We start from the raw sequence: 20,208 nt of genomic DNA on the forward strand, positions 1-20,208 counted from the left end.
CATAATTTGAGGAAGATCTGTACTTGCTGTAATATTTTAATGGAAACATCTGCAAGCAATGATATCGCCAAAGGAATGAAAGAGACCCAGTAAAAAGAGTGGAAACCATCCAATGTGAAGAAGCACTGAAGGATCCGGGAATGTTTAGACTGTAGAAGAGAGCAAGTACAAAAGAAATGCCCATGGTAATCAAATATATAGAGCAACATTAGGTCAATGGAAACTTAGATTTATTTTACACTGGTCAAAAAGACAAATCTAGAATAAGTAAGTGAAAATTGTAAAGAGCTATTTGACTCAATGTAAAGACTTTTCCATTCATCAGAATTGTAATGGAAGAAATCTTAAGGTGAAAAGTCCTTTGTCACTGGAAATTTTCAACTGGAAATTAGATGACCATGTGTTCAAAGCTGTAAAAGAGGGTATTGCTATACTGGGCAGAGGTTTGGATCTTGAACCAGTTGGACTCTTAGGGACACTCCAGATATATTTAAAATTTCTAAAATTGTTCAACTAATATTTTAATTTCCATATTTTGGTGTATAGTTCTCTGGAATAATATCCTTTAGTTAAAAAAATTATTTTTCATTGGAGGATAATTAACTTTTAAAGTCAATTTAAAACTTTAAAAATTAAACCCCAGAAAATGTAAATACAAAATGGAGGCCAGGACTCTTTGCAACTCTTTCAATGACAGCAAAGTGAATTTTTTTTTTCTTTTTCAGCTTGCAATGGACAAGCAAACTTACATTGAAATTATGCAAAGATAAGTTATTTCTAAATAAACACACCCGTTTTTCTTTAACCAACACTCTCAACATCCCTTAATTTCAGTTATATATATGTAAAAGATTTTGATCTCTGCTTGGAAATATTCTCTTAATTTTTTTCTTTTCTCTTTTTTTGGAAACTGCTTTTTCCTTTCTTATTCTTAGAGAATCAAATCTACTATCAAAATTACAGCCCTAATGTACTGTATGGTGACTAACATAATATAATAAAAAAATCATTAAAAAAAATTACAGCCCTAATTTCTCCCATAGGCCTGTTTCCTGGGAGCATTTTAAAGCTACGCCCTATGCCTGGCCACGTGCACCTCTTCTTTGCATTCACTGAGAGATCGTCTGGAGTAGGTAACTTAAGGTCTTTCAAGCCATGGGAAAAAAATTAGTTTTTCCTTCTGAGAGCTGGGAAGTTATTAGAGGTTTTCGAGACTAGGGATGGCATGATCTATTTACACTGTAAAAGTATCATTCTTTCCACCACTGAGTGGTAACATGATGGCAGAGGGCCAAGAGGAGGCAGGCAGCCAGTGACAGTTATCAAGCCAGAACTGACTAGCTCTGGATGAAGTGGTAGTTAGGAGTGGGGTAGTAAGAAGCGCTGCATTTTAGGATGCGCTGTATTTTAAAATACGTCTCATAAAGCATTTAATTGGCAAGAAAGCATCTTTTGCTACATAACAATTGGAATTTGGCCTTTGAAATTATTATTTTATGGCCTCTCTGATTTGGTAATTACTAACACAAGGGAAAACTTAAAAGGGCACAGTGTTGTACTAGTGAGCATTTCTGCAATAGGGCTGAGAACAGTTGTTAGTCATCAGTTTAGCTTTTCTTTTTTTCTTAAGAAAAGAAAGAAAATGGACTGCTTAACACTAAAGAAGTTACAGAGGCAGATCAAGTTATAAAGATATGGCTTTTACATACGTTCGTGTACGTGTTTTTGTCTTTATTTTTCCTAGACCATACACACAAAAAATCATCTGCATTAGCCATCTTGTTGGATAAATGACTTGAGAGACTCATGAATTTTCTGAAAATGTAAGCACTTTAGCATATAAATGGAAAAGCATTAATAAAACAGGACGACCTCTCTACCATTAGTCTGCTTAGGTATTACATGTAATTACTAGGCAGCAAGTCAATGTACCTTCCCTCTTAGGTTGTGGGAAATTTGGCAGTTTTGAATAAGTTTATGGTATGTAATTTTTTGTTCTAAATTCCTCATTAGAGTTAAGAATTAATATTCTCAACAGAAAAGCTACACCTCAATTCTTCAAGTACTAGTTTTGTCCAAATATCCCAACCTTTTATTTAGGATGTTTGGTTGGATCAGCGAAAGGGATGGCGGGTGAATCTATTAAAGTAGCATTTTTCCTTTCTCGTAATCTGTGGCTACACAGAAACTTGGAGTCTACCTGGAGAAACACCTATGTACTGACAAATTGACAGATATTTTTTTTTAACCTTTTGAGAGGGAAGTGAATATTTGTCTTGAGTTTTCATGGTTTGGGAAATAATGCAAAATTTATGTAACTGGGATGTTTAGAATAAAATGGGAAATTACTTAGCTACCATTGGGAATAGTTATAAATAAGAGTTTGTGAGTTTGTGAGTGTGTGCTTACTTACTAGAATGAATGCACAAAGGTTTTCTTTTTTGTTTGTTTGGTTTTTGGTTTTTTGGATTTTTTTTTAGTATAAGCTGCAAGATTTCACTTGGCACAGCTCCTAGAATGTAAGGGAAATTTAGAAGCAGCCAGAGTTGCCCTCCTTTTCACTTTTGTTGAGATTGATGCCTGAGGCTGGCTAGAATACAAATCCGTGCTACTCCATCTTGTAAGTGGGAACATCCTGTTTACTTAGGCACAATGCACATGTTATTGTGTTGATTTGATTCTTTGCATAAATGATGAGAGCAGCAAAGTCAGCACAACAAAGGAGAAAAGAAAAAGCAATTGTTGACTTACTGAACTTGAGCACTGGTGAACTTGAGTAAGCTGTAGGGAAGGATGCGAAGTAATTCAGAGGATGGGGGAATCCGGGTGCAAGTATCCTGATTTGAATCACAGCACGGATGCTCATTAGATTTATGGCCTTGGGTGAGCTAGTTGCTCTCTCTGAGTTTCAGTGTCCTCCTTCATAAAAATGAGGCTAGTGATGCCCATCTTAAAGAATTGTGACGAAATCCTGCCTCAGAAGGAAGGAGCACATAGAGGTTGCTCCAAAAAGACTCGTTGAATCTGAGAACTCCTTGTTCTTGTATTCCAAGTTGCCTGGCTTTGCTATATTCTATTATTTTTGAAGTTTTGGCTTAACTATTTAGCAATCATGCTTCAAAGTAACCCTGAGACAAGACAAAAGAATCTATATGAATGAGCTGTAGATTTATTTTTTCTATCTTCTTTTCCTAGAGGGTTCTCCTAAAGATTTGGACAGTGTACAGCTTATTTTATTCCTTTGTAGTGGCCTGTACATTGAAAATTGTCTGTCACCTGATTTTATTTAATGATCAATGTTTAAAGCTATTGACTTCTGCTACTCTTGTTCCTATTATCTGATGTCTGTTTTAGGTACCTTTTATTGTTCACTGTCAGATATTTTATAACAGGTTTTTTCCCAGCTTTAAAAAATTTATTACCCAGATGTATTTTTGAGGAGCATGAAATGTCTACCTCTTTTTTAAATAAGTGGAATACTATGACTAAAAACAAATAAAAACAATTATAAAATTGAAGATGTCTTTTCAAATTATAGTTATACTCTGATACTTACAATTCTAGGGTTCCTAATATTCTGTCCATAAGGCGATGGTGGAGGAGGTCATCAAGAGAGTGTGACCACCTGTTGACCCCCAAACTGGACGCGGGCAATCAGAGGCTCCTCAACCCCTTTCCTGTCCTTGGAAAGTACATTTTGTTCACCATTCCCACAGTAAGGCCAGTTTCAAGTACAGAGGACTTCAACTCCCTCCATTTTGACCTCAAACTTTCTAATTGATTAAGTTCTTTCCAACTATCTCTTATCTCAGGCAAGGGACCCTGTGGGCAAACCATCCCTTGATGGGAACCAAAATGACCACTGAAGGGGTGAGGACTGTCCTTAGCCCACAAGATCCCATGACTCTAGGACAATGATCAACTTGACCTTCACTTCCCACAGGCATGTGACCACCTACTTTTGTCCTACATTTTCTTTTTATAAACCTGGAAGTACTTTTGGCACTTTGGAGACAGTCTTTGAGACATTAGTCCACTGTCTTCTCAATGTTGGTCTCACCGAAATAAATTCCTTTCTTGTTTCACCACCACCAGTCTTTCTGCCTTCGGATTTTCTCAGTGGCGAGTAGCCAAAACCAGTCTGTTTGGAACCCCCAGAGCCAGGCGCTCTTGTTCCCTTGCACCCCAGCTATACAAGGATGCAATGTTGAGAGGAGAATGTGTTGTCGAGACCATCCAGACTAAATTATGTGACTTAACCCAGTTAAGACCTCTATATGAACTTTTAAGATTCCAGCAGTCGGAGGCAGAGAACTGTTTTGTGACTGCCCAAGACAAACTTCATAGGAAATTTCCCTTGCTTATTGACCTGCCACCTACCATTCTGGAGTGGCCTGCCTCTTTCTTCAGTCCTCTCTTTGCCTTCCCTTTCAGATTTCATCTGGCAAGTTCCAGAGGTTATAATCAACAAATAATGTTGTTGATTATACCTCTCCCTCCTGCCTGAAAATCTCTAGGTTAGCCCTGATTTTCTTTTTCTTATATATATTAATCCGTTTTTTTTTACCACCTTTGCATCTTTGTACTTTTTTAAAAAGATCTTATTTACTTATTTTGAGAGAGAGAGATAGCAAGAAAGAGAGAAAAAGAGAGTTCGCATGAGTGGAGAGGCGAGGGAAAAGCAAGCTCTCTGACCAGGGATCCTGATGCAGGACTCCATCCCAGGACCCTGGGATCATGACCTGAGCTGAAGGCAGATGCTTAACTGACTGAGCCACCAGGCACCCCAACATCTTTGTACTTTCTCCCCTTGTAAGGATACAGAAGTTAGTATACCTTATGAGAGCCAAATTTCTAAAATTTTATTTCTTTTGTCCTTGCAAAGAAATAGAAAAGTGGATCTCACTCTCAAAAAGAAAGCAAAGATAGGATCAGTGAAAGCTCAGTGTCAAGATGAGATACATTTATATTTCAGTTAAAACCAGAGTAGCAATTTTTTTTAAGTGGGCTCCACACCCAATGTGGGGCTTTGAACTCAGAATCAAGAGTCACATGCTCTAGCAACTTAGCCAGCCAGGCAACCCAAGAGTGCCAATTTTAAGTCTTCAGATGTTTAAAGTGTTTCTCATGCTGTGACTTTTTACACCTATTTCATTATAGTTATTGCATTAAATAACTCTTAAGAAAATGTGTGTTTACTTAGCTAGGACAAGAAAAGAGAGGACAAAGTTACAAGTATACATCTTGATCCACGGTGATGGAATGGTAGCAAAAGAAGGGGGCTGGTGGACAAAAATATGGGGCACAATAGAGAAAAGGAAGAGGAATGACCTAGAGTATCATTCTAGGAGAATAGTTCTAGAATGATACTACCAGATGATTCTGTGATAGTCTGCAACCTAGCTCTTCAAATATGTCACCATTTCATAAATAATTTCCTTGTAGGGTTACGAACTTTTAAAAAGTCATTAATACTACAAAATATGAGCAAGTGTCCCCTGCACTATACCCCCTCACTCTCAATTTCTGAGAGGTCAAACTTTTAACTCTTTCGAATTTTTTCTGGTATTATTGCTACAACCATAAGTTGTATGTTTATTCTATAAAACATCTATTATCTACATGTCATTTTCAAAATATGTAAAGATCTAAAGATGAAGACTGACCTTTCTTATGTTTCCTTCTGAACTTTCTGCACTTTTTCCTTCCCCTTCTTATAAAACCATTTAACCAAAGTTTTTTTTTTTTAAATGGAAGCTCTTATTGTGTTCTCTGATGACATCTCCTCAGTTGAATACATTTCCCCCCCTGGAATTAATATATATTGTGTATATTTATGATACATGTATATGGATACATTATATCCATACGATATATTTTTATATTTATATGATACATTTTTTTGGAAGGGCATCTGCAATCCTCTGTTGCCTCAATTCAAGGAAAACTTATTTCTACCTTAGCTTATTGCACAGTTGGCTTCCTTGTCCTTCTTTCCCACCAACCCTAGAAATCCCTTATGTTAATTTCTCTCTTCTGTTTGATCCTTTGTTTCCTATATGCTACATCTTGTTCTGTATTGCCACAGGGGTGTCATTGCTTCTAGGATCAACAGATGGAAAACATAAATTTATAATGACATTTCTAATTTCAATACTATACCAAAGCTTATTCTTTGCCCTTTCCCCATTCCATATTTGCATTTCCTTCTTTCTCAGTATTAACACTACCTCCCAACAATATTAACCAACTTTCTCATGTGCTCATTCCTACAATACAAGTAATGGACATGAGAATTGATAGTTATAACAGATTCAATGCAATCCTTATTGAAATTCCAATGGCATTTTTCGTAGACTAAGACAACCAATCTTGAAATTTGTATGGAACCACAAAAGACCCTGAATAGCCAAAGCAATCTTGAGAAAGAAAAACAAAGCCGGAGGTATCACACTCCCTGATTTCAAACTGTATCACAAAGCTATAGTAAGCAAAACATATGATATCAGCATAAAAACAGACGTGTAGATCAATGGAACAAAATAGAGATCCCAGAAATAAACCCACACATATATGGTCAGTTAATCTTTTGCAAAGGAGGCAAGAATATACAATGGGGAAAGGACAGACTTCAGTAAATGTGTGGAGAAAACTGGACAGCTACAAGCAAAAGAATGAAACTAGACTATCATCTTACACCATACACAAACATTAACTTAGAGTAGAATAAAGACTTGAAGGACCTGAAACCATAAAACTCCTAGAAGAAAACGTAGTGGTAAACTTTTTAACTTCAGTCTCGGCAATGATTTTTTGGACCTATCTACAAAAGCAAAGGCAACAAAAGCAAAAATAAACAAATGAGACTACATCAAACTAAAAAGCTTTTGCTAAGCAAAGGACACCCTAAACAAAATGAAAAGGCAACCTACTGAATGGGAGAAAGTATTTCTAAATTATGTATCCAATAAAATGTTAATATCCAAAATATATAAAGGATACATACAACTCAATAGCAAAAAAACCAAACAATCAAAAAATAGGCAGAGGACCTGAATAGACATTTTTCCAAAGAAGATGTACAGTTGGCCAAAGGCACAGGAAAAGATGCTCAACCTCACTCATCATCAGGGGGATGCAATTCAAAACCACAGTAAGATACCACTTCATATTTATTAGAATGGCTACGAAAGAAAGAAAGAAAGAAAGAAAGAAGGAAGGAAGGAAGGAAGGAAGGAAGGAAGGAAGGAAGGAAGGAAGGAAGAAAAAAGAGAAGCATTGGGAAGGATGTGGGGGAACAGGAACCTTAGTGCACTGTTGGTGGGAATGTAAATTGGTGCAACCACTATGCAAAAGAGTATGGAATTTCCTAAAAAAAAATTAAAAATAATATGATCCAGTGATTCTAATACTAGATATTTATCTGAAGAAACAAAACTCTGATTTGAAAAGATATATGCTCTCCCGTGCACTATTTACAATAGCTAAGATATGGAAACAACTTAAGTAACCATCAATGAATGAATGGATAAAGAAAATGGAATACTACTCAGCCTTAAATAAACAATAAAATCTGCCATTTTTAACAACATGGATGGATCTTGATGGAATTATGCTAATAAATCAGAAAGAGAAAGACAAGTACTGCATGATTTCACTTACATAAAGAATCAAAAAAACAAGTAAGCAAACAAAACAAAACAAAACTCATAGTTACAAAGAACAGAACAGTGGTTGCTAGCAGAGAAGAAGTTTGGGATGGGTGAAATGGGTTAAGAGGTACAAATTTCCAACTACAAAATAAATAACTCATGGTGCTACTTTGTACAGCATGGTGACTGTAGTCAGTAATATTGTAGTATATACTTGATAGTTGCCAAAAGAGTAATTCTAAAAGTTTTCATCCCAAGAAAAAAAATTGTGATTTTGTATGGTGACAGATGGTAACTAGACTTATTGTGGTGATCATTTAGCAGTGTATATAGATATAGAGTCATTCTATTATACACCAGAAACTACTCTAATGCTATATGCCAATTATACTCAATAAAACCAAAACCAAAACAAACAGAAATAATTGATACAGTTATGAATAATATACTTACTAAAGTGCTTGTAAGATTTAGTTTGATTTTTTTCTTTTTTAATAGATTGTGGATATAGAGTCAAGTTATTCTGTTTAAAAGTTACTTGCGTTAGGTCTCCCTATACCACTTCAGTATGATTATGTAATTCATTTGGGTTCATTTGCTTTTGATTGCATAAAGTTTTAGTTTTTCTCTTTCACTTTAGTATTTTAATATGGAGAGCATTAATATGTTTCTAAAATCAAACTACACAAAAATGTAAACCAGACGTGTATTACTCTCAACTGTATATGGTTTTCTGGCTCCTGCTCCCCTGTACCCTTGCCAGTAACCAATTCCATTGTTTTCTGGCATCTTTCCTATTTCTTTTTGCAAAAGTAAGCACACACACACACACACACACACAACACACACACGAGTGTATCATATACTGATTCGCACTATGCTTTTTTCATGAATATATTCTAAAAATCACCCCATATCTATTCATGAAAGTCTTCCTCATTCTTTTTATACCTACATAGTCTACCACTATGTGGGTGCAGTTTAGTAGAACAAGACTTCTTTTTTTTTTTTTTTTAAGATTTTATTTATTTATTCGACAGAGATAGAGACAGCCAGCGAGAGAGGGAACACAAGCAGGGGGAGTGGGAGAGGAAGAAGCAGGCTCCTAGTGGAGAAGCCTGATGTGGGGCTCGATCCCAGAACGCCAGGATCACGCCCTGAGCTGAAGGCAGACGCTCAACCGCTGTGCCACCCAGGCGCCCCGAATGGTAATTGTTTTTTTTTTTTTAATTTTATTATATTATGTTAATCACCATACAGTACATCCCCAGATTCCGATGTAAAGTTTGATGCTTCATTAGTTGCGTATAACACCCAGTGCACCATGCAATACGTGCCCTCCTTACTACCCATCACCAGTCTATCCCATTCCCCCACCCCCTCCCCTCTGAAGTCCTCTATTTGGACATTCAGGTAATTTGCAATATTCTGTCATTACAAATAATGTGCAACATGTATTTTCATACAGTTCCAAACATACCTTCCTAGAGGTGGGATTTCTGGTACAGAATGTAAATGCATATATAATTCTGTTAGATATTGCCAAATTCTCCAGAAGAGTTGTACAATTTTGCATTCCCACAGCAGTGTATGAGAGTGCCTGTTTCCCCACAGTCTTGCCAGCAGAGCACATTTAAGCTTTTGAATTTTTATCAATCTATCATGAGAAATGGTAACTCAGTGGGTTCTAATTTCTGTATTCACATCTTTTGCCACTTTTTCTATAGAATTTTGATTTTTTTTACCTAGATTAGAAAAGCACTTCTTTTATATACTAGGTATAATATCCCTTTGTCTGTTGATATATGTTGCAAAAAAATTTCTACCTATTTGTTTTTTTTTAATTTGATCTTTCACTATATCTTTTATAGAAATTTATTCTATTGTTTACCAGACAATTTTAACAAATTTTATTTTTCTAATGAATTATTAATTATTGATTTTATTTATGTTTTCCATTTTTTACACAGATGTGCAAAATTTCTTTCTAATTATCTTGTATTATACACATAATATAATATAGATTTCTCCCTCTGCATTTCTTCTGTTATTTCTTCTCCTTTTCTAAAAAAATATTCATTTAGCTAGCATTTTGTCTATTTTAAAATTTTTTTTAAGATTAAAATATTGAATTAATTAATTTGAGAGAGAGAGAGTGAGTGAGAGCAGAGAGCACAAGCCAGGGGAGGGGCAGAGGGAAAGAGAGAGGAGCAGACTCCTCACTGAACAGGGAGCCTGACACAGGAGTCCATCCCAGGACCCTGGGATCATGACCTGAGCTGACAGCAGGTGTTTAACCAACTGAGCCACCCAGGTGCCCTAAAATTTGTATTTAACTTAGTAGACTATTTTCTTTTCCCTACCTGACTAATTTCTGTGTTGATCTCTATTATTTTCTTCATTGTGCTTATTTTGGCTTATTTTTTTTAAATTTTTTAAGTTGGGAATTTATTTAATTTTTTATCTATCTTTCTATTGCTATGGAGTGAGAAGCAGCTAAAGTTTTCTTATTAAGGGCTTATAAATAGCATAAATTTTGGGTTTTATGAGCTACATAATCTCTGTCACAGTTTTCCAACTCTGCAGTTGCAAAGCAAATCAGCCATAAGACGTACATAAATAAATAAGCTGGGGTGTTTTTGCAGGTCATACAAAACAGGCACTGAGCTGGGTTTGCCCTGGAGACTAGTTCTCTGACCCCTGATATAGATGTTTAAAACTGAATTTTCCCCTGATCATTACTTTAAATATACCCCACAGATTCTACAATGTATTGTTTTAGTTATCTTTCTTTTTTCAGAGGTTTTGTAACTTATGATTGTATTTCCTCTTCCACTTTAATTTCCATGTGAAATTTCTTTTAAACTTGCATTGTTTTGCATTGTGATCAGAGTGTTCTTGTAATTGTCTCTAATTGGAAATTACTGATGCTTTCTTTGTTACCTAATGTACGGTTAAATTTTTGTGACTATTCTATGTACATTTGAGAAGAAAACATATTTTCCATATTGCTCTATAGTGTTTGATAGATCCCCGTACATTCTATATTGCTGATTATGTTAGATTTTCTCTAGCCCAAATTTTTAAATTTTATTTGTCTCGAGCTGAGAATAATGTGTCAAACCTTCTAATTGCCAGTTAGAATGGCCAAAATTGACAAGGCAAGAAACAACAAGTGTTGGAGAGAATGTGGAGAAAGTGGAACCCTCTTACACTGTTGGTAGGAATGCAAGTTGGTACAGCTACTTTGGAAAACAGTGTGGAGGTCCCTCAAGAAGTTAAAAATAGAGCTACCCTATGACCCAGCAATTGCACTACTGGATATTTACCCCAAAGATACAGACATAGTGAAGAGAAGGGCCATATGCACCCCAATGTTCATAGCAGCATTGTCCACAATAGCTAAACTCTGGAAGGAGCCGAGATGCCCTTCAACAGACAAATGGATAAAGAAGATGTGGTCCATATATACAATGGAATATTACTCAGCCATCAGAAAGAACGATTACCCAACATTTGCAGCAACATGAACGGGACTGGAGGAGATTATGCTAAGTGAAATAAGTCAAGCAGAGAAAGACAATTATCATATGGTTTCACTCATTAGTGGAACGTAAGGAATAGAAGGGAGATCGGTAGGAGAAGGAAGGGAAGAATGAAGGGGGGAGGTAAACAGAATGGGGAATGAACCACGAGAGACTGTGGACTCTGGGAAACAAACTGAGGGCTTCAGAGGGGAGGGGGGTGGGGGATTGGGATAAGGCCGGTGAGGTATTAAGGAGGGCACATATTGCATGGAGCACTGGGTGTTATACGCAAACAGTGAATCATGGAACACTACATCAAAAACTAATGATGTTCTGTATGGTGACTAACATATCATTAAAAAAAAAAAAATCTTATTTTTAATGTTGCTATTTCATCTTGTATCTCTTGTGGTTTGTTTTCAGTAAATGGTTACAGTATTATTTGGTGCATAGATATAACTTTTATTTCCTCCTTGTGAATTGTGGCTTGTAGCACTTTAAAATGCCTTTCTGTTCTCACTTAATGTTTTTTGGCTTGAATTTTACTTTGATTATCAGAAACACAAGCCCTGCTTCCTTATCGTTCCCATTTTCCTAGTATGTCTTTGCCCTTGTCTTTATGTTTCGAACTTTTGAGTTACTGTTTTAAGTGTGTCTCTTGTACACACCAGAGCCGGATTTGCTCTAGGAGCCAATTTGAAACCTTTTCCTCTGGTATGTAAGTGAAGCCTGTTCATATTTACTGTTATGATTGATACGTTGCTTTTATAATTTTATTTTATAATTACTGTGTCTAGGGTATTGTATTATTGTACCTCTTTCTGTATTTACCTCTTTCTGTATTTATTAATCCTTCTTTCCTTCATTTAACGTTTCTTTTGATCCTGAGGGGGTTTTGTCTTATGTTTTATTCATGTACACCTATTCGCGTACACCTTTTATGGTGCCTTTAATCACCTTATTTCTTGCTTAATGTTTCACTCTGCCATTTGTGAAATGTAAATGGCATTCTTTGATTCCCACCCATTATATTTATAACAGCCAATGCTTATTCCATTTTCTCCTTCCATTTATTAGTTGCCTTTTTTTTTGACAGAATACATGATTCCATACTACTCCCCCTAATAAATCTAGACGTACACTTAACCCTGTACTAGTTTCACAGTGAAGTAAACGAAAATTCCATCTTCTGTCCTTTTGTAGAATCTTCCCAGTTGTCTTTTGTTTTCCACTGAGCTCATCTTACAGTAGAAGCTTCATGAAGAGCTCCTGGTTACCGTGTATCTTGAATTGCTTCTCATTTAAAGTTGTTCATTTTTATAGGCTTGATATTTGTTGGATAGAAAATCCTTGGCTCACACTTTTCTTAGTTTTTTGAAATGCTGCTACACTCTGGCCTTGCTCTTGAAAAGTCTGGCAGCAGTGTAATTTTTTTTTAATTTTTATAATTTAACGTTTTTGTCCAGGAATCCTGATGATTTTGTTTTCATCTTTAAAGACGAATAGTTTTACTAAGATTTTGAGAATTTGTTGTTCTGGGTCAATTTTCCAAGGTACACAAGGGGCCCTTTCAGTATGTAAATTCAGCTGTGTTTTGAAAGCTTTGTTAGATTACAGTTTTAAACATTACTACTATTAGATTGTTTTCCTTTACTTCAGAAACTCTAGTTATATGCACACTGGGCCTTAGCTTGCCTTCTGTTTCATTTACCATCTCTTTAATCATTTTTATTTCTTTATCTCATTTTATTTTCTTGATTGTTTTTCTTCCTTTCTTCAATGGCCCTCATTAAATTTTCATTTGGATTTATTATCCCTTGAGCATTTTGTAATTTATTCTTTCTTTTTAAAGAAATGGTTTATATCTTTGTTAAATTTCTTTTTTGAGCTAACTAAACTCTTGCTGCTTTCTTTCTATGAGAGTTTTGTTGCTGTTATTTTGGGGACCATTTCAATTCTTAATTTTTAAATTTTTGATTCTTAATTTTTTTGGTAAAAGATTTTATTTATTTATTGGAGAGAGAGATGAGCAGGAGAGAGAGAGAGGGAAAAGCAGACTCCTACCTGAGCAAGGAGCCAGATGCAGGACTAGATCCCAGGACCCTGGGATCATGACCTGAACCAAAGGCAGACGCTTAACTGACTGAGCCACCCAGGCTCCCCTAATTCTTACTTTAAAAAAATACCTTTAAATTCTCATTTGAGGATTTAGAATTCTGATTCAAGTGCTATGTTGCTGTTTTCTCCAGGTGTGTGTGTGTGTGTGTGTGTGTGTTTGTGTGTGTGTGTTTGAGGAGAATTTTCTTAACTGAAATCTTTGATTCACAGTTTGTATTTTTTTCTTTAATAGCTATGTATGAAATCTGACTTTTTCCTATTTCTGAACATCTGATGGACAAGATTCCTGGTTTGAGAGTAACTGCTTACAGTTTGTCAAACTAGAGTTTAATTAGAGGATGCTATCATTTCTTTTGGTGTTGGTAGAGCTGGCCAAGTTGTTTCATTTTTGTCCTCTTTGTTTCTGTAAGATTGTTACTTCTCTCCACCCACCTTTTTACTCTTTTTTTTTCTTTTTTACTACCACATCTTCCCAAGAGGCACAAATTTTCTCTATTTACCTTTCTCCTCCAGCAGTAATTCTCTAAGGCTACCACCTTCTCATTTTCAAGTAACTTCCAGATGCTTGGTGCTGTGAATTTCCAGATTCAGACCACTATTTGGATTTTGGTGCTGAATTCTTTTTTTCCTAGGGTGTTTTTCCTGTACATCATATGTGCCCTGTTCCCCAAGGAATCTTTTAGCCTCCCTTTTCTTATTCTTTAGATAAAATAAGTCAGAGAGCAGCAGTAAAAACTCTGGAATTTGGTATTTATTTACTTACAAGTAATTTGAATTTCATGATATTTTCTCTCTTCTAGCAATGCTGAAGATTTGGGTCACATGTGGCTTTATTTACCTTCCTTGTTGCTCTTTTGTTTTGGGGGGTAAGGTTTGAAGAGATTTACATTCAGGCAGTCGTTATCCTCTATACATGAAATTTTACCTACATAGGTGTTTTGAAATTGAAACCGTATTAGAAAATACATGGCGAAGTTTCTATGCGTACTGTCCTAGCAAGACAAGCCTCTCAGTCTGCAGGTTTATATTCTGAAAATTTCCATTTCTTTGTAGCTCAGCAATATCATTTTATGCTCCAAGGAATGCGTCTTTCTCTGAATAAGTAAGTATGTTGCAAGAAATGTTTTTCATAAATTTATAAAAGAAATAAATTAGAGTTAGTGTCTCCAGACTCAATCTTGTGATCCTGCTGCCTTATTTGGTCTGTTTATGGTTTAATTGAGTAGCTTTCCAGCTCTTCCTTTCTTCCCTTTGGTGTAAGCTTATGTTTACTCCAAGTTTAGGGCAATTTAGTCTATGGAGGGGGAGTGAAAGTTTGGGTACATAATCAGAATTATGAGGCTCTTTCAATTATTTGGAGGAATTAGGAAATGACCACCACTAGTAAATAAAACACCAGGTTGTTTGATATAGAAATGTCAGAAAGCTTTTCTTCGATGCACTGTGGCAATGGAGTGCTAACTGTCTGGAGCCCACCAGCTGCCCATGTCGCAAGACCAAGCAGCCTGCTCCGGAGAGTCCAGATGGACAACCCTACAGGACCGCACATCCAGAGGGAATTGTCAGTCTGGACTGTGTGCGTGCTCACCAACAGTGCTCACTGATCATTATATGGCCTGCCATGGAGAGTAAAAAAAAGAAGAAGAAGGAGAAGAAGAAGTCATGTGTCATAATTGTTATTTAGTTTTTCTAAAATATTTGTTGAAATATTTGTTGAGCAGTACCATGTGCCATGTGCTGTTCTAGCACAGGGGAGATAGTAGTTAATAAGACAGCCAAGGTCCTTGTCCTCATGAAGCCTACATTCTATAGAGAGGAAAAAAAGTTATACAGACAAATGTTTAAATGCCAAATATTATGTCTCATAGTGAAGTGCTATGGAGAAACAATAATGTGATATGATAGAGAATCTGAGTTGGGGGGGACAGGTTAGGAGTGTTGTCATGGAGTCTTCGGTGAGAGGTGACACTTAAGATTAGACTTGAAAAATCACAGAAAGCCAATCATGTGAAGAACCAGGAGAAGACTTTTAGAAAAAAGGAATGACAAAGACTCTGCTTTCAGGGGTCATTTCTGTGGTTTGTTACTAGAGAAGTTTCTCTGAACGTAGAGTATCTGAAATCATGAGGAGGGGGCCCAGTGTTCCTGCTCCATGTGAAGCTGGCTCTAGGTGTTGCTTCCACAACTGTTTATTGCCATTGATGATCGTTCTCTTCCTCTTTCCGGAGAATAAAAGGATACAGTCTGAGTGGAAAGGGAAAAAAAAAAAAAAAAAGGAACAACAGATTGAGTTGGGCGCATCTGAGGAACAGAATCAAGGCCAGAGCGGCTAGAACTTAGTAAACAAAGAGCTGAGTGGTTTGAGATGAGGTCAGAGAGGTAGGGAGGAGACAGACTGTTTGTAATGGAAAAGTTAGATATTCAATCCATGATGCAAAGTCTTTATAAAGTATTTGATGGGTGAGTGATCTAAACTGATTCCTGTTCTTAAATGATTGATTTAAGAGTGAGTGGTTTGGCAAATAACTAAGAATGAAAGGAGGAAGACCAATGATCAGGTTATTGCACTAGGCTTAGAAGAAGGGAATGGTAGCTTTGATCAGAGTGGCAGCACTGTAATACATTAGAATATGATCTGGAGGATGGTTAATAGGAATTATTAATAGATTAAATTGGTGAATGAGGGAAAGGGAAGAATGGAGGATGACGTCTACATTTTGGAATTGAGCATCTAATTGGATGTCGGGAAAAGAATCCAAACAAATTGGCATTTAATGTTGCAAGAATTGTTGCTGGTACACTCTAGCATGATCACAAAAGGAAGAAGGAGGAATGAAAAACAGCTGAACAGGAGACTGGTAAGAAATTTCCATTTTCTTTTGTTGCACCTGATTGAATTTAAGGTTTAATTTCACAGTGTTGTCAGGATTCAGCTGATGGCCCAAGAGCAGTTGCTCCTACTGTAACATGCCCAGTCATGTCATCACCAAGTCTTCTCTGAGAGGTAGCATGTAAGATTAGACTTGAAAAATCATAGAAATACAATCATAAAAGAGCCAGGAGAAGAGCATTTTAGAAAAAAGGAATAGCACTGAGTTTGACATTCAAGGTTCAGAATCAAGGCCAATTATGGCTGGAACACAGTGAATGAAGAGCTGAGTGGTCTGAGATAAGGTCAGAGAGATGGGTAGGAGCCAGATCACTTAAAATGGAAACATTTGGACATTGAAACTGTAATGCAAGGCCATTGGAGAATTTTATTTCATTTTAAGATTTATTTATTTATTTGAGAGAGAGAGATGGGGGAGGAGCAGAGGGAAAAGGAGAGAGAGAATCTCAAGCAGACTCCATGCTGAGCATGGAGCCCCACTTGGCTCTCCACACAGAACTCTATCCCAGAACACTGAGAGCATGACCTGAGCTGAAATCAAGAGTCAAACACTTAATCGACTGAATCACCCAGGCACCCCCATTAGAGAATTTTAAATGGGGGGAGGACTTAAATAGGAGGGGATTCAGATTTTTTTCAGAGTGAGAGACTATCACAGAATGGAGTAATCCTTGTGTCAACAGCTTTGTATTTCCTATCAATCTTCTTGACCTCTGCAAATATCCTCTCCAAAGAATTGTTGTGCAATGAATGAGAAACTCCAGGTTTTCACATCATTTTCAAGCCTACAATCCAAATGAACCACTGTAGTCTCTTTTTCCTTTTGTAACTGACCAGACCCTTGTCCTATTTCTTTGCCTTCATATGGGAAATGTGCTACTCAACAAAAGAATTCTTGATAGTATAAGAAATACCCACTTAAGCTAGAGTGACTAATAAAGTTGTAACAGCAATAGCAACATAGAAAAAATTCAGGTATTCAGGTAGACTGAAAAGGTAGGGTAAGCAGTTTCTAGTCATGTATACATGATTGACATATATTTAAAAATATATATATAACAACTTTCTCCAGGTAGACAACCAGCTGGAGAGGAATCCAGGCTTTGAGCAAATTTTATTGCAATGTCAAATGGTACAGATTTTTGAAAAAAAAAAAGAATGATTATGTCCATATAAATGTTAAAGTAAATTTTCTTTTAATTATTGCCTCTAAACTTGATAATTGGATGCCAGCATAAAGCTCAGATTTACTGGCAGTAGGTAATGCTTTCTTCTTAAACTGTACTTTGTGCATTCCTCATTACTGAAATATTTGTGCTACATGTTTCTCTGAATACTGAATTCTCAAAGGAAGGGCAATAAGACTAATGGAATGGCATTTCTCATCTCCTTTTCTTCAGAAACAAGAAATATTTCAGAGTCCCCAAATTTGAATTTTACATATTCTCTACTTATTCAGGTGGGTTTATAATTTTCCATGCTTTTATCAGCAAATTTTAATATTTCTCATTTCATATTTACATTAAGCTCTGAGTTAATACCTCATTAAGGTAAACAGTGATAGATATTCTTTCCATAGTAACAGTTAATGTGATCCTCAAAAATCTACGCTTTTCATTTCAAATATAAGTAAACTAAAAAAAAGTCATGTAATTTTAACTCTCATGAATAAAACTGTATCTTTGCTATTCTTTACCCTCTTTCTGGTTAAATTTATTTGTTTTTAAAGATCTAATTCATATGTCACCTTCTCTGAACACTTCTAAGATAACATGTAATAGGAAGGAGAGGGTAGTAACAGATTTTTTATTTCTCACCAGAATTCCCAACCAACCAATTATAGTCCTTGTCTTCAAGGAACTTTTCATTTGTAACAAAGAAAGATATACCAAGGGGGGCCTGGGTAGCTCACATGGTTAAGCATCTGCCTTCAGCCCAAGTCATGATCCCAGGGGCCTGGGATCAAGCCCCACATCAGGCTCCCTCCTCAGTGCAGAGCCTGCTTCTCCCTCTCCCTCTGCCATTCCTTCTGCTTGTGCTCTCTGGCTCTATCTCTCTGTCAAATAAATAAATAACATCTTTTAAAAAAAAGAAAAAGATATACCAAAAATGCATACAATAAAATGTAATAGTAGAATAATAAAGTGTAAAATATAGAAGTACAGAAGTAGTGGTGACTATCTGGGTGTGGGTGTGAGAGGAGAATTTGACTTCCACAAAATAAATACCAGCTAACACTGTTTTAGAGGATAAACAAGAATTTACCTGGTTGAAAACAGTGTGGGTAAGGCAGAGGGAGGAATAGATCCCAAGTTCAGAGAACAAATGTGAACACAGAGTCAAGCAAAAAACATGGCATTATGAGTGCTCTGTTTTGTTTGGGTTCCTAATTCTTTAATCCTTTTTTTTTTCACAGTCAACAAATATGTATTGAGTACCTATTAAGCCCCATGGACTATTTGTTCTATCAAATAAGCATACAGCAGTGAACAAAAGAGAGTCGATTTAAGCTACAGTGGAACTCAAATTCTGAAGGAAAGATAGGGTAGTCATATTCTACAAGATAGTCAATAAACCAAATGAGTACAAAGAAATGTATTGTGGTTGATAAAAAGCACCATGGAGAAATAAGGAAGAAGAAAAGGAAGTGAGAGTTCTGCACGGTGGGGGGGGGGAGTCAAATTTAAGTGAGATGATGAGGGGCAGGCTGATTGAGAAGGTACCGTTTTAATAAAAATCTGAAAAAAGTCTTCACACAGGAATTGAGGGAGAATATTTCAGGAAAGGAGACCAGCAAGAATAAAAGCACTGTGATTGAGTGCCTCAGTTGGGGAATAGTGAAGAGGTCAATGTAGTTTCCAATCTGTTTTTCATTCTCTTTATGCTTATGCTTTAATCATAATCATATCTCAATCTTTGAGCATGCCTTGCTATTTTACTTTATATCTTTCACACTTTGTTCTGACTAGGAATGTTGTCTTAAGTTCTAGATACTGGTAATTCTTCCTGTAAGAATATACCTAAACATCATCTCTATTTCCTTTTCCTCTCCCAGATATATTAAGGTTCTGTTTTCATAATGTTCCTTTGTAACTTGTACCAAGGTGATTATTTCAGTTTTGGACATTTTGAGTTTGATATGATTTTGAATCATCCAAGTACAGAAACGGACTTATGAGTCTGCAGTGCAGAGTAAATCCAAGGTTGGAGATGTAGATATATAAAAAAAAGAAGTAATTGGAACCAAAAGAATTCATAATATCATACAGGAGAAAATGTAAAGTGATAAGAGAGTTAAGAATCAGCACAATTCTATAGCAAATTAACATTGAGAGAGAGAGGGAGAAAGATACAGAGAAAGAGAATTTGGGGAAGGAGCTTTAGAGTTCTTACAGAACTGGAAAGAAACCTGGGAGAGAATTGAAAAGTGCTAAGGACATGTGAGGGCCACATTGGAAAATTTTCAGTTCCCAGGGTCTTGTACTGTAATTAGAGGAAAATTCAGGGTCAGAAGAATTTTCTGTGAGGGAAACTTGTACATAGATTTATAATAAGGGCAAGTCTAGAAAAAAATGGATGTTGAAAATACAAGAGGTATAAACAGTAATTGCTGAAAAGGAGACAGGAGGAGAAAGGTTAAAAAAAAAACAATATATTTGGATATAGTTGAAACTAGTCAGCTTTTGTTGGAACATCCATGACAATTCAGAGAAAATGTATAGTTACAAAAGCTTAGTAAATTAATAATATGAAACAATAATTTATCAATTTCTGGGTAGATTTCTTTCTAACTATTATGTCTTCTATTTTTTATATGTTATATAATGAGCATGTATGATTTATTAAATTGTGTTGAGTTACTCAGAAAACAGATTCTAGGATGAAGATTTGTGTGTAGATTTCCAATTTACTTGGGAAAATATCCATTTTAGGCAAATTTTCCTTTTTGCCCTTGAGCATAACTGTAATAGCAGTTTTAAAATCCTTGTCTCCTAACTATCATATCTGCCTTTACTCTTAA

At 36.0% G+C, this 20,208-nt stretch overlaps 1 non-coding gene across 1 annotated transcript; it reads left to right on the plus strand.

Moving 5' to 3' along the window:
* Positions 1-15,345: 15,345 nt before the first annotated feature.
* On the plus strand, positions 15,346-15,550 carry LOC117796865. Its single transcript, XR_004621569.1, has one exon. It is a non-coding gene; the product is annotated as a small nucleolar RNA U3 (small nucleolar RNA).
* Positions 15,551-20,208: the final 4,658 nt, after the last annotated feature.

This window comes from Ailuropoda melanoleuca, chromosome 16 (genome assembly GCF_002007445.2).
Source record: "Ailuropoda melanoleuca isolate Jingjing chromosome 16, ASM200744v2, whole genome shotgun sequence".
Lineage (NCBI taxonomy): Eukaryota > Metazoa > Chordata > Mammalia > Carnivora > Ursidae > Ailuropoda > Ailuropoda melanoleuca.